Raw genomic sequence first — 14,376 nt, forward strand, 5'->3', positions numbered from 1 at the left:
GACTGGCACATAATATGTAGTTGCTTCAATATTTGTTGTCTAAGTCAGGAGAGGAATGGAATGCTCTGCCAATTACTGACAGTATATAAAGGTCCAAGGCAAGTAGAAGACAGAGACACTTCAGAAACATCCTCCTGCAACTCACCTGAGTTCCCTTCTCCTGACAACATGTGTGGCAACTACTACGGTAACTCCTGTGGCTATGGCTGTGGATACGGCTATGGCTGTGGATTTGGCCCCTATTATGGCCGTGGCTACGGATCCGGATATGGCTGTGGTTATGGATCCGGATATGGCTGTGGTTATGGATCCGGATATGGCTGTGGTTATGGATCCGGATATGGCTGTGGCTATGGATCCGGATATGGCTGTGGATATGGCTCTGGCTGTGGCTCTTGGGGCTACCGGCCACTGTGCTACAGAAGATGTTACTCTTCTTGCTGCTAGAACATCACTATCCAAGGCTTGTTTGCCTCTGAAATGATGACTCTGAAGAGAATGGTGATTCAAGAATCCAAACCTCAAGGTTTCTATATCTGGGAAATCCTATGCTGGACAGAGGTCTTGACCTCCATCTACCTGTTTCTCAGAACAGCGTCTCTCTGGCCCAAGCTGTATGTTACCATCTGACTATTTTCCAAATGTTAGCCTTTCTTCCCTTAATCTCTGATTCCCTGGTATGTCTGTGTTGATGATACTAACATCTTACAGTTGGGCTAATTACCATTTTCAATAAAAATGATTTTTTGTTTCTAACAAATCTCAGTGTACTTTCTTGTGAATTCTTCCTTTTGAAGTGTTATAGCCTCTCTGGAAAATTGCGCTAACAGTATTTTGGTTGAACTTGGATTCCTCCTTGATATACCACAGTTATTTATTCTTATACCAGCATCAAAAATAATGCTTACTAGTCCACTTATTTGTCATATCCCACATGCTCAGGCACTCACATACACAACCATAAATCATACTATTTCAGAAGTGCTTGGAAATTGCAGTGTATCTGTAAGAGAAAGAAAAATGCTACTTACTGTATTTTGTCGTGTATAATGTGCTCACTTGTATAATGCAGACCCACGTTTTAGACCCAATCTTTCGAGGTAATAATCTTCTAAAAAAAATTTAAGTCAATTTTTTATTTGTTTAGGGACTTGATTTTTGTATTATAAAGTAATTTTAGCATTTATTTTTAACATAATATAGTATAAGAAATTTTACGTAACAAATAATTATAAAACACAAGAACCATCTATAAGGTGCAAGATAATTTATATACCAGTAATAAATTTTTGATACTTATGCATCTTAGAAGGCTAAGAACTCTTCATCATTACAAGTTCATTATAAGTTCAACAAAACTGATGATCATATTCAAGGATATTATTTTGCATATGTATATTGTTATTGATTTCTAGAGTTACACATTTAAATCCTGAGCATAAATAAAATAATTAAAAACATTTATGGAAATATGGAATTAGTACTACACATTCTTATTTTTCCCTCACAAATTTGGGCAAAACAGTGTGCATTATACACACAAAATGTGGTACTTAGGGAGGATGGGGGAAAATCTCAGGGAGACAAGTCATGGCTTGAGTGATTTAAGGAGTAATGGAATTGAAGAGATAGTTTCCAGGATTATTGAGAAATTAGAAGCAGACACAGGTAGTTAGCATGAGGAGTAAAGCTCTAAAGAAAAGACAAATTAGAAGAAAAATATTCTATCGTATCATCTGCATTACAAGGAAGAGCAAACATATTTGTTTGCATATATGAAGGTTAAAGAAATTGATGTCACTTAATTGAGAAATATTTTTTAGTATGTTTGAAAGGGCCACATCCTATACACTAAAGACAAAGCAGGAAAATTACAAACATGTTTTCTACTCAGTGTTTATATTTTATTAGGTGAAGGTAAAAAAATAATCCAATAGAAATAATTAAGGTAAATTCAGACAGATTATTGATATGGAGGAAATAAAACAGCTCAGTGGAATGGAGAGGAAGGGTTGAAATATTAGAGAGGTATTTGTTCTGGTGACAAATGAGGTGATGCCAGTTGCATAGAAGGATTAGAAAGTATAATAGCAAGTGTAAAAGTGGAAGATAAATCCATTAAGTCCCGAGTATGATCAGGTGTTGCAATGTTTTTCAGCTGGAAAAGAGAAAGGCCTAGTTCTTTAATGGGACAGATACAGGAATGGGATGAAAAAGTCCCCTTAACTTCCTGCAGAATCTACTATTTGTTGGGTTCTGACACTAGGGTCCTTTTCTCATTGACCTTCCAGAACTGTCTCATTCATATCCCACATCAGAAAATGACTTTCAGACTCACATTCAACCAGCAGTGATAAATGTGTCACTGTGTCCTCTCCATGACATCACAGAGGTCACTGCACATCATCTGACCCTGAGGTTGCTGGAGCTAGGAGATCCCACAAAATGGCCAACTCCAAGGAAGATGGTTCTGCCAACACTGTCAGCCTGGGAATGAGGCCATCTGTGCCCAGGCTGCAACTGGTCCAAGTGATAGAGAAATAGGAGTTCTTTCAACAGCAGAACAGTTCACAGCTGGCACATTTGTAATCAGATCTGAGGGCTGACTGTGCTGTGGGTAACTCTGAGGTTAGACTTATAAACAGGGGACGGGAGTTCTGGTCATTGCACTCTTTGAAAATTTACCTTACTGGTTCATTGTGGTCCTTATCATAGAAGGCATTCTAAAAAAAAGAAAATATATTATTTATTAGTAATTATAAGATAATTGATACATCCAAAAAGGGACGATCACTTACAAGGCATGAGTAAGATAATTCATGTATACTGAAAGGGTTTCGACAAACTCAGGGTTAAGATACCTTCAGAAATATGGACTGATAATTTTCAACAAAGATCCAAAAACATACAATGGAGAAAAGTCTGCCTCTTCGGTAAATGGTGCTGGGAGAGTTGGAATGCCACATGCAAAAAAATGAAACTAGACAGTTATCTGTCACTGTGTACAAAAATTAAGTTAAAGTTGACCAAAGACCTAAACATAAGTCTTAAAACAATAAATTACATAGAAGAAAACATAGGTACTGAACTTATGGACCTTGGGTTCAAAGAGGCTTTTAGGAATTTGACCTCACAGGCAAGGGAAGTAAAAGCTAAACTAAATGAATGGGACTATATGAAACTTAAAAGCTTCTGCACAGCAAAAGAAACCATCGACAAAATAAAGAGGCAACCAACTGAATGGGAGAAGATTTTTGCAAACAGTGCCTCCGATAAGGGGCTAATATTCAAAATATACAAGGAACTCATGAAACTCAACAACGAAGAAACAAACAACCCAATTGAAAAATGGGCAGAGGACCTGAAGAGACATTTCTCCAAAGAGGACATACAAATGGCAAATAGACATATGAAAAAATGCTCAACATCACTAATCATCAGAGAAATGCAAATCAAAACTACAATGAGATATCACCTCACCCCAGTCAGAATGGCTATCATCAACAAGACAAATAGTAACAAGTGTTGGAAACGCTGTGGAGAAAAAGGAACCCTCATACACTGTTGGTGGGAATGCAGACTGGTGCAGCCGTTATGGAAGGCAGTGTGGAGGTTCCTCAAAACATTACGAATAGAATTACTATATGACCCAGCAATCCCTCTCCTGGGTATCTACCCAAAATATCTGAAAACATTTATATATAAGACAAGTGTGCTCCAATGCTATCTGTAAGAGACTGTATTGCAGCTTTATTTATGGTAGTCCATCTGTTTTTTATTGGAAAATATTGATTGAGTGCACATTATGACCAGCACTGTAGTCAGAGCTTGCTATCCAGGTTTGCATATAATAGAGATGGTTTCTGCCATTATGGATCAATATTCAGGAAGCTGAGTAGAAAGGTATTAGAAATAATGCGATGTAGATAGAAGAATTTTCAATAACCTAGAGGTAATGTGGCCAGAAGGTAGGTTTTGGGAGTGTTACTGAAAAGTAATGTGTCTATTTAGGTAATTTGTGAAGTGGAACTTATGGTTTTGAATTTTAAGAATGACAGAAGAGGAAAGAAACTGAAGGTAAAGCAATTGTAATGGGGATTTTTTTTTTATGCTTGTTGTTAGAGGTGAAATATAGCAGAGTGATCAGATTGAGCGATGATTACTATCACAAAAAATAAGAATATTTCTCAAGTGAAGGAAAAATAATGAAAATTCTCCGGAAATGAAATTGGTAGCATTGTAAAAGTCTTTGTGAAAATGCTTGTTGAAAGCATTCAATAAACCACCCTTTCCTTTGTTGTTGAAATTCGAGTATCCAGTAGAAAGAATGATCTTTCTGAGTTTATACTTCCCTCCAAATTTGATTTTACAGTTTTTAGAGTAAAAGGTCATTTAAAGTTTGAGTCTGCCTTGTTTCTGTAAATGGTGATTTAAGTAAAACCTAGATAAGTAAGATGAGCAAAAAAAAAATCTTTCCCTCACAAACAAAGAAACAAACAAACAAACCTACTTTTTTTAGTGCATGTTTGGTGATGGAATGGTCATTTGTTTGTATGGAGTAAGAAGAAAGGGTATGTTTGGATTGAGACACCTTTAGATAAAGCAGTGTATTTATAGATTTATAGCTACAAATCAGGACTTCTAGCTCACAGCACTTTGACATTTTGAACCATGTGTTTTTGTTTTTTTGTTTTGAGGACAGTTCTGTGTCTTGTAGAATCAGCACCATTCTCAGTTTTACCATAAGATGCCACTAAGTATCTGGCAGAAGGTATCTGGGTGGGAGAAGCCTGACAAGAAGTTGCAATGAATCAGGAAAGGAGATGGTAGTTATTTCCTCCCCTATAGACAGAGGTAGTCATTATAGGAAACAGTAGAGTGAAAAAGGGGCAATATTTTCCTGCAATCCCCCGAAACCTTATCATATAAGGCAGTTAATAACAAGAACTTTTGAAATTGGATATTACTTTTACTTTTGAGCACATGAGTCTATTGCAACAACTCTTTGTGGAAATGATAAAACCAGTCTCTAAAATAATGAGCTCATTTTAGGCAAAGCATTAATGATTGTCAACAGTGACGGGCACATAATATGTGGTTGTTTAAATAGTTGTTGTCTAAGTCAGGAGAGGAATGGAATGTTGTGCCAATTACTGACAGTGTATTAAGGTCCAAGGCACGTTGAAGACAGAGACACTTCAGAAACATCCTCTTGCAACTCACCCAAGTTCCCGTCTCCTGACAACATGTGTGGCAACTACTACGGTAACCCCTGTGGCTATGGCTGTGGATACGGCTATGGCTGTGGATTTGGCCCCTATTATGGCCGTGGCTATGGATCTGGATATGGCTGTGGTTATGGATCCGGATATGGCTGTGGTTATGGATCCGGATATGGCTGTGGTTATGGATCCGGATATGGCTGTGGATATGGCTCTGGCTGTGGCTCTTGGGGCTACCGGCCACTGTGCTATAGAAGATGTTACTCTTCGTGCTGCTAGAACATCACTATCCAAACCTCATTTGTGTTTGAAATGACGACTCTGAAGAGAATGATGATTCAAGAACCCATACATCAAGATTTCTATATCTAGGAAATCCCGTGCTTGACAAAGGTCTTGGCCTGAACCACCCATTTCTTAGAACAGCATCTTTGAGGCCCAAAGCTCTGTGGTATCATCTGACTATTTCCCAAAAATTAATCTTTCCTCCCTTAATCTCTGATTCCATGATAGACGGTGTTGATGATACTAACCTCCTACAGTTGAGCAAATCTCCATTCTCAATAAAAATGATTTTTTGTTTCTAAGAAATCTCTATGTACTTACTTGTGAATTCTTCCTTTTGAAGTGTAATGGCCTCTCTGGAAAATTGGGCTAAGAATATGTTACCTGAAGCTTAGGTTCTTCCTTGATCTAACCCAGGCATTTATTCTGTATCAGCATCAAATATAATGTCTCCTCTCCTTGTCATATCCCAAATGCTCCGGCACTCACACGCACAACCATAAATCATACTATTTCAATAGTGTGCTTGGAAATTTCCTTGTTTCTGGAAGAGAAAGAAAAACGCTACTTATGAAGGATGTACAAAAGTCCAAAGGAGAGAAGCCATGGCCTGTGTGATTTAAAGAGTAATGGAATGGAAGAGATAGTTTCTGGGATTTTTGAGATAATAGAAGCAGACATAGGTACAAGCATGAGGAGTAAAGCTCTAAAGGAATGACAAATTAGAAGAAATATATTCTATCGTATCATCCTCATTATAAAGAAAGGCAAATATATTTGTTTGCATATATGAAGGTTGAGGAAATTGATATTTAATTGACAAATGTTTTTGAGTATGTTTGAAAGGGCCACATCTTATACCCAAAAGACAAAGCAGGAAAATTACAAACATGTTTCCTACTCAGTGTTTTTTTTAATTAGGTGAAGCTAAATAAATAGTGAAAATAAGGTAAATCCAGACAGATTACTGATATGGAGGGGAGAAAACAGCTCAATGGATTGGAGAGGAAGGGTGAAATATTAGAGAAGTATATGAAGTGGTGACATATGAGGTGATGCCAGTTGCAAATAAATATTAGAAAATGTAGTAGCAAGTGTAAATGTGGAGAAGATATCCAGTAAGTACTGGGTATGATCAGGTCATACAATATTTTCAGCTGAAAAAGAGACAGGCCTAGTGCCTTCATGGGGCAGATATAGGAATGGCATTAAAAATCTTGTTGACTTTCTGAGTTGGAAAGCCTACTGCTTTATTGGAGTCTAACGTTAGTGTTCTTTTTCCATTGACCTTCCAGACAGAACTGTCACATTTTGATCCCACAGACGAAATGCCTTTCAGACTCACATTCAACCATCAGTGATAAATGTATCACTGTGGCCTCTCCATGACATGGCAGGGGTCACTGCACAACATCTGACCCTGAGGTCGCTGGAGCTAGGAGATCCCACAAAATGGCCAACTCCAAGGAAGATGGTCTTGCCATCACTGTCAGCTCTGGAGGGGGCTATCTGTTCCCAGTTTGTAATTGGTCAATGTGATGCAGACGCAGGAGTTCTTTCAAGAACAGGAATAGTTTCACAGCTGGCATGTTTATAAGTGAAATGTGAGGGCTGACTGTGCTGTGGTAACTCTGAGGTTCATCTCTCACATAGGGGAAGGGAACTCTATTATACCTTCTTGAAAATTTAACTTATTGTTTCAAAATTAAACTTATTGTATCATAGAAACTGTTCAAAAAAAAGAGAGATACTAAGTATCTTTATAATACTAAGATAAGTATTATAAACTAATAATATCTCCAGGAAGGGAGTATCACTTATTAGGCATGTGTAAGATAATTTATGTATTCAGAAAAGTGTCTCGACAAACTCACGCTTAAGATATTTTCAGAATCTGAAATGGTGTGATTCTCTTAGTCAAAAATGTTGATTCAGCTTGAATAAAATGGGAAAATGGCAATAATACATGAAATATCTTATAGCTTAAAAATGACACAAATGTTTGAACATGTGTTTGACTTAGCCCATTTGTTTTTTAATGGATAATATTGAGAGCAAATTATGTGCAGTCACTGTACTCAGAGCTGGTTATGCAGGGTTACACATAACAGAAATTTTTTCTGCTATTATGGATCAGTATTCAGAAATCTGAATAGGAAGATATTAGAAAAAATGTGATATAGATAGAAGATTTTTTTCTAAACCAGAAAATCGGGTTTGGGACTTGTTGTTACTGAAAAGTATTGCATCCATTTAGGGAATTTGTGAAGTGTAATTTATGGTTTTGAATTTCAAGGATAACAGAAGAGAAAAGACACCGAATGAAAAGAAAAACTATAATGGTGTTGTATTTTCTTTATGCTTATTGTTAGGGGTGAAATATAGCAGAATGATCACATTTGACCAATGACCAATATCCCAAAAAAGTAAGTAGGACAATTTCTCAGCTGAAGGGATAATGTCCAATAATGAAAATTCTCAGAAAATGAAATTGGCAGCACTGTGAAAATCTTTGTGAAAATGCTTGTTGAAGGCATTCGGTAAAGTACTGGAAAACCACTCTTTCCTCTGTTGTTGAAATTAAGTATCCAGTAGGAGAAATGATCTTTCTGAGTTTATATTTCTCTTCAACTTTGATTTTACAGTTGTTAGTTAAAAAATAATTTAAAATTCAATTATGCTTGTTCTGAATGAGGTGATGTAAGTAAAACCTAGATAAGTACAATGAGCAAAAAATACCTCCCTCTGAAACAAACAAACTAACAACAAGAACAACAACAACAAAAAGCCCACTTTTTCTTGTTTTTTTTTTTTTTTTTTTTTTTTTGAGTGCATATTGGTGATGGAATGGTTTGATATTTGGTAAGAAGTCTGAAGAAAGGGAATGTTTGGCTTTAGGAACCTATACAAAAGAAGCATACTTATAGATTTATCGCTATTAACCAAGACTTCTAGATCACAGCACTTTGAAATTTTGAAACATATGTTTTTTGTTTTGGGAGCTGTTCTGTGTCTTGTAGAATTAGCACCATTTTCGATTTCTACCATAAAATGCCAGTAAGTGTCTGGCAGTAGGTATCTGGGTGGGAGAAGCCTGACAAGAAATTGCAATGAATCAGGAAAAGAGTTGGGAGTTATGTCCTTTCATATGGGCAGTAGTAGACATAGGAAAGAGTAGAGTGAAAAAGGGGCAACATTTTCCTGCAATTTCCCCAAACCTGTTATATAAGGTATTTAATAGCAGGAAGTTTTGAAATTGGGTATAAGTTTTAATTTTGGGCACATGATTCTATTGAGACAATTCGTTGGCAGAGCAAATGAAAATGATGCTCTTTAAATAAAAACACAGTCTCCAAAATAATGAGCTCATTTTAGGCAAAGCATTAATGATTGTCAACAGTGACGGGCACATAATATGTAGTTGCTTCCATATTTGTTGTCTAAGTCAGGAGAGGAATGGAATGCTCTGCCAATTACTGACAGTATATAAAGGTCCAAGGCAAGTTGAAGACAGAGACACTTCAGAAACTTCCTCTTGCAACTCACCTGAGTTCTCTTCTCCTTACAACATGTGTGGCAACTACTACGGTAACTCCTGTGGCTATGGCTGTGGATACGGCTATGGCTGTGGATTTGGCCCCTATTATGGCCGTGGCTATGGATCCGGATATGGCTGTGGCTATGGATCCGGATATGGCTGTGGTTATGGATCCGGATATGGCTGTGGCTATGGATCCGGATATGGCTGTGGTTATGGATCCGGATATGGCTGTGGTTATGGATCCGGATATGGCTGTGGCTATGGATCCGGATATGGCTGTGGATATGGCTCTGGCTGTGGCTCTTGGGGCTACCGGCCACTGTGCTACAGAAGATGTTACTCTTCTTGCTGCTAGAACATCACTATCCAAGACTTGTTTGCATCCGAAATGACGACTCTGAAGGGAATGATGATTCAAGAATCCTTACCTCAAGATTTCTATATCCAGGAAATGCCATGCTTGACAGAAGTCTTGACCTCCAACCACCATTTCTTAGAAAAGCATCTTTTTGGCCTGAAGCTCTGTGTTATCATCTGACTATTTTCCAAATATTAGCCTTTCTTCCCTTAATCTCTGATTCCCTGATATGACTGTTTTGATGATACTAACATCATTCAGCTGAGCAAATCCATTCCCAATAAAATGAGTTTTTGTTTCTAATGATATTCTGTGTTCTTGCCTGTTTACTCTTCCCTCTGTAGTGTTATGGCCTCTCTTGAAAACTGGGCTAACAGTATTTACTTGAACCTTGGGTTCTTCCTTGATATACCACAGGCATTTATTCTTATACCAGCATCAAATATAATATCTCCTCCACTTACATGTCGTTATACACATGCTCAGGCACTCACATACACAACCACAAATCATACTATTTCAAAGGCTAGCTTGGAAATTGCAGTGTATCTGGAAGAGCAAAAAAATGCTACTTACTGTATTTTGTCTTGTGTAATGTGCTCCCATTTAATGCACAGCCACGTTTTTTGTACTAACTTTCAGATAAAATATTTTCATCTTAACTTTTTAATTTAACTTTTCATTTGTTTATATGTAGGTGCTTGTTTTTTGTATTATAAAGGAATTTTAGCATTTATTTTATAACATATTATTGTACATGAATTTTTACATCACAAATAATTACAAAACACAAGAACAGATACAAAATACAAGAAATTTCATATATCTGTAATAAATTTAGGGTATTTATACCTCATTGAAGGCCAAGAACTCTGTTTTAAGTTCATCGTAAGATCAACAAAACCTATTATCGTATTTGAGTGTATTTTTTTGAATATGGCTTTTGTTATTGATTTCTAGAATTACACTTTTAACTCATAAGTATAAATAAAATATTAATAACATTTATGTAGATATGGACTTAGTGCAACCCAAGTATAATGCGCTTCATTATTTTTCACTCACAAATTTATGGCAAAATACAGTACTTAGGAAGGATATACAAAATTTCCAGAGAGGAAGTTGTGGTCTGAGTGATTTAAGGAGTAATGGAATGGAAGAGATTTTTGAGAAATTAGAATCCGACACAGGTAGTAAGCATGAGGATTAAAGCTCTAAAGAAAAGGCAAATTAGAAGAAAAATATTCTATTATATTATCTGCATTACAAGGAAGGGCAAATATATTTATTTGCATCTAGGAAGGTTGAGGAAATTGATGTCACTTAATTGAGAAATTCTTTTGAGTATGTTTGAAAGGGCCACATCTTATACCCAAAAGACAAAGGAGGAAAATTATAAACATGTTTCCTACCAGGTGTTTTTTTTTTTTTTTTTTTATTAGGTGAAGATAAATAAATAGTGAAAGTAGAATAAATTCAGAAAGATTACAGATATGGAGTGAATAAAACAGGTCAACGGTATGGAGAGGAAGTATTGAAATATTAGGGAGGTACTTGAGGTGGTGACAAATGAGGTGGTGCCAGTTGCAAAGAAAGATTAGAAAGCACAGTAGCAAGAGTACAAGAGGAAAAGAAATCCATTAAGTTTAGGTATGACAGGTGGTCCAATGTTTTTCCCTTGAAGAGAAAGACCTAGTTCTTTAATGGGGCAGATACAGAAATGGGATGAAAAAGTCTCATTGACCACCAGAGGTAGAGAGCCTACTACTTTCTTAGGTTCTGAGAGTAGTGTCCTTTTCTCATTGACCTTCCAGACAGAACTCACATTAAGATCCCACAATAGAAAAGGCCTTTCAGACTCATATTCAACCATCAGTGAATAATGTATCACTGTGTCCTCTCCATGACATGGCAGGGGTCACTGCACAACATCTGACCCTGAGGTCGCTCGAGCTAGGAGACACCACAAAATGGCCAACACCAAGGAAAGTGGTCCTTCCATCAATGTTAGCCCTGGAAATAGGCTATCTGTGCCCAGGCTGTAATTGGTCCAAATTATGAAGAAACAAAAATTCTTTAAAAGACAGGACAGTTTCATAGCTGGCACGTTTATAAGTCAGATCTGAGGGCTGAATGTGCTGTGGGTAACTCTGAGGTTAGACTTACAAACAGGGGAAGGGGATTCTAGTTATTACAGCTCCTTGATTTTTTTTTTTTTTTAGTTTTATGTGTTCAGAACAATATAATAGTTAAACGTTTACACCCCTCACAAAGTGATAACTTCCCTTCCCCAATTTACTGCCTCTCTAATATCATACATAGCTGTTACAATTTCATTGATTCTGTCCCCTATGTGGTATACTCCACACCCTGTGAATATATTTATATTTATATTTATATTTATATTTATATTTATATTTATATTTATATTTATATTTATATTTATATTTATATTTATATTTATATATTTGATTGTAGTTGACATTCAATATTATTCAGCTTCAGGTATATAGCTCAGTGATTACTGTGTAAATACACAGTCCATGAAATGGTCTTCCTAATAACACAATTGCCCATCTGACACCCTATAAAATCTTTACAACATTATTGATTATATTCCCCAAACTGTCTTTCATATTCCCGTGGCAATATTGTGACTACTAATTTGTACTTTCTAATCCCTTTGCCCTCTCCCTTATCCCCATCCCTGTCCCATCTAGCAACCATCTGTTTTATCTCTATAGCTCTGAGTCTATTTCTGTTCTGCGGTACATTTATACAATGGCGTATTCCTTGAATATTTAGCTATTTGTTTTATTATGATCCTTATATGGAAAGCATTCTAAAGAAACAAGTAAATATGTTATGTAGTGGTATTATAAGGTAATTGGTACACTAATTGATACAGAAAGGGCATATCACTTATTAGGCATGTAAGATAATTTATGAATCCAGAAAACAGTCTCAACAAACCAACACTTAAGATACCTTCATCTGAAACTGTGTGACACTCTTAGTCAAAAATTGATTCTTTCAGCTTGAATTAAAATGGGAAAATGGTGATAATATATCCAAATATCTTATAGATTAAAAGTGACAAATTTTTGAACATCTGTTTGACTTTGCCCATCTGTTTTTTATTGGAAAATAGAGATAGAGTGCAAATATGTGCCAGGCACTGTAGTCAGAGCTGGGTTTGCAGGCTTGCACATAATAGAGATGGTTTCTGCCATTGTGGATCAGTATTCAGAAATCTAAGTAGAAAGGTATTAGAAATAATGTGATATAGATAGAAGAATTTTTAAATAATCTATAGGTATTGTGGCCAGAAGGTAGGTTTGGGGAGTATTTCTGAAAAACAATGTGTCTATTTAGGGAATTTGTGAAGTGGAATTTGTGGTTTTGAATTTCAAGGCAGACAGAAGAGGAAAGAAACCAAAGGAAAAGCAAAATTGTAATGGGGATATATTTTCTTATGCTTATTATTAAAGGTGAAAGAAGCAGAGTGATTAGATTAGACCAATTAGGAATATCACCAAGAAAGTAGGTTGGAAGACTTCTCATCTGAAGGAAAAATGTCTAATACTGAAAATTCTCAGAAAATAAAATTGACAGCATTGTAAAATATTTGTGAAAATGCTTGTTGAAGGCATTCAATAAAGTACAGGAAAACCACTCTTTCCTCTGTTGTTGAAATTCGAGTATCCAGTAGAAGGAATGATCTTTCTTAGTTTACATTTCCCTCCAAATTTGATTTTATAGTTGTTAGAGTAAAAAATAATATAAATTTTGAGTCGGCTTTTTCTTAGAATGATGATTTAAATAAAACCTAGATAAATAAGGTGAGCAAAAAATCCATCCACCCTCCCACACAAACAAACAAACAACAGCAAAAAAAATATTATTTGAATGCATGTTTGGTGACGGAATGGTCAGATGTTTGGTGTGGAGTGAGAAAAAGGAGATGTTTGCATTTAGACACGTGTAGATAAAGAAGCGTATTTATAGATGCATAGCTATAAACCAAGGTTTCTAGCTCACAGCACTTTGACATTTTGAACCATATGTTTTTTATGTTTTGGAGACTGTTGTGTGTCTTATAGAATTAGAACTATTCTTGATTTCACCATAAGATGCCAGTAAGTATTTGGCAGTAGGTATCTGGGTGGGAGAAGCCTATCAAGAAGTTGTAATGAATCAGGAAGGAGACAGTAGTTATTTCCTCCCCTATAGACAGAGGTAGTCATTATAGGAAAGAGTAGAGAGAAAAAGGGGCAATATTTTCCTGCAATTCTCCAAACCTGTTATATGAAGTATTTAATAGCAGGAAGTTTTGAAATTGGGTATTAGTTTTAATTTTGGGCACGTGATTCTATTGAGACAATTCATTGGCAGAGCAAATGAAAATGATGCTCTTTAAATAAAAACACAGTCTCCAAAATAATGAGGTCATTTTAGGCAAAACATTAATGATTGTCAACAGTGACTGGCACATAATATGTAGTTGCTTCAATATTTGTTGTCTAAGTCAGGAGAGGAATGGAATGCTCTGCCAATTACTGACAGTATATAAAGGTCCACGGCAAGTTGAAGACAGAGACATTTCAGAAACATCCTCTTGCAACTCACCTGAGTTCTCTTCTCCTGACAACATGTGTGGCAACTACTACGGTAACTCCTGTGGCTATGGCTGTGGATACGGCTATGGCTGTGGATTTGGCCCCTATTATGGCCGTGGCTATGGATCCGGATATGGCTGTGGCTATGGATCCGGATATGGCTGTGGTTATGGATCCGGATATGGCTGTGGCTATGGATCCGGATATGGCTGTGGTTATGGATCCGGATATGGCTGTGGTTATGGATCCGGATATGGCTGTGGTTATGGATCCGGATATGGCTGTGGATATGGCTCTGGCTGTGGCTCTTGGGGCTACAGGCCACTGTGCTATAGAAGATGTTACTCTACT

The sequence above is a fragment of the Rhinolophus sinicus genome, linkage group LG01 (assembly GCF_036562045.2).
Source record: "Rhinolophus sinicus isolate RSC01 linkage group LG01, ASM3656204v1, whole genome shotgun sequence".
NCBI lineage: Eukaryota > Metazoa > Chordata > Mammalia > Chiroptera > Rhinolophidae > Rhinolophus > Rhinolophus sinicus.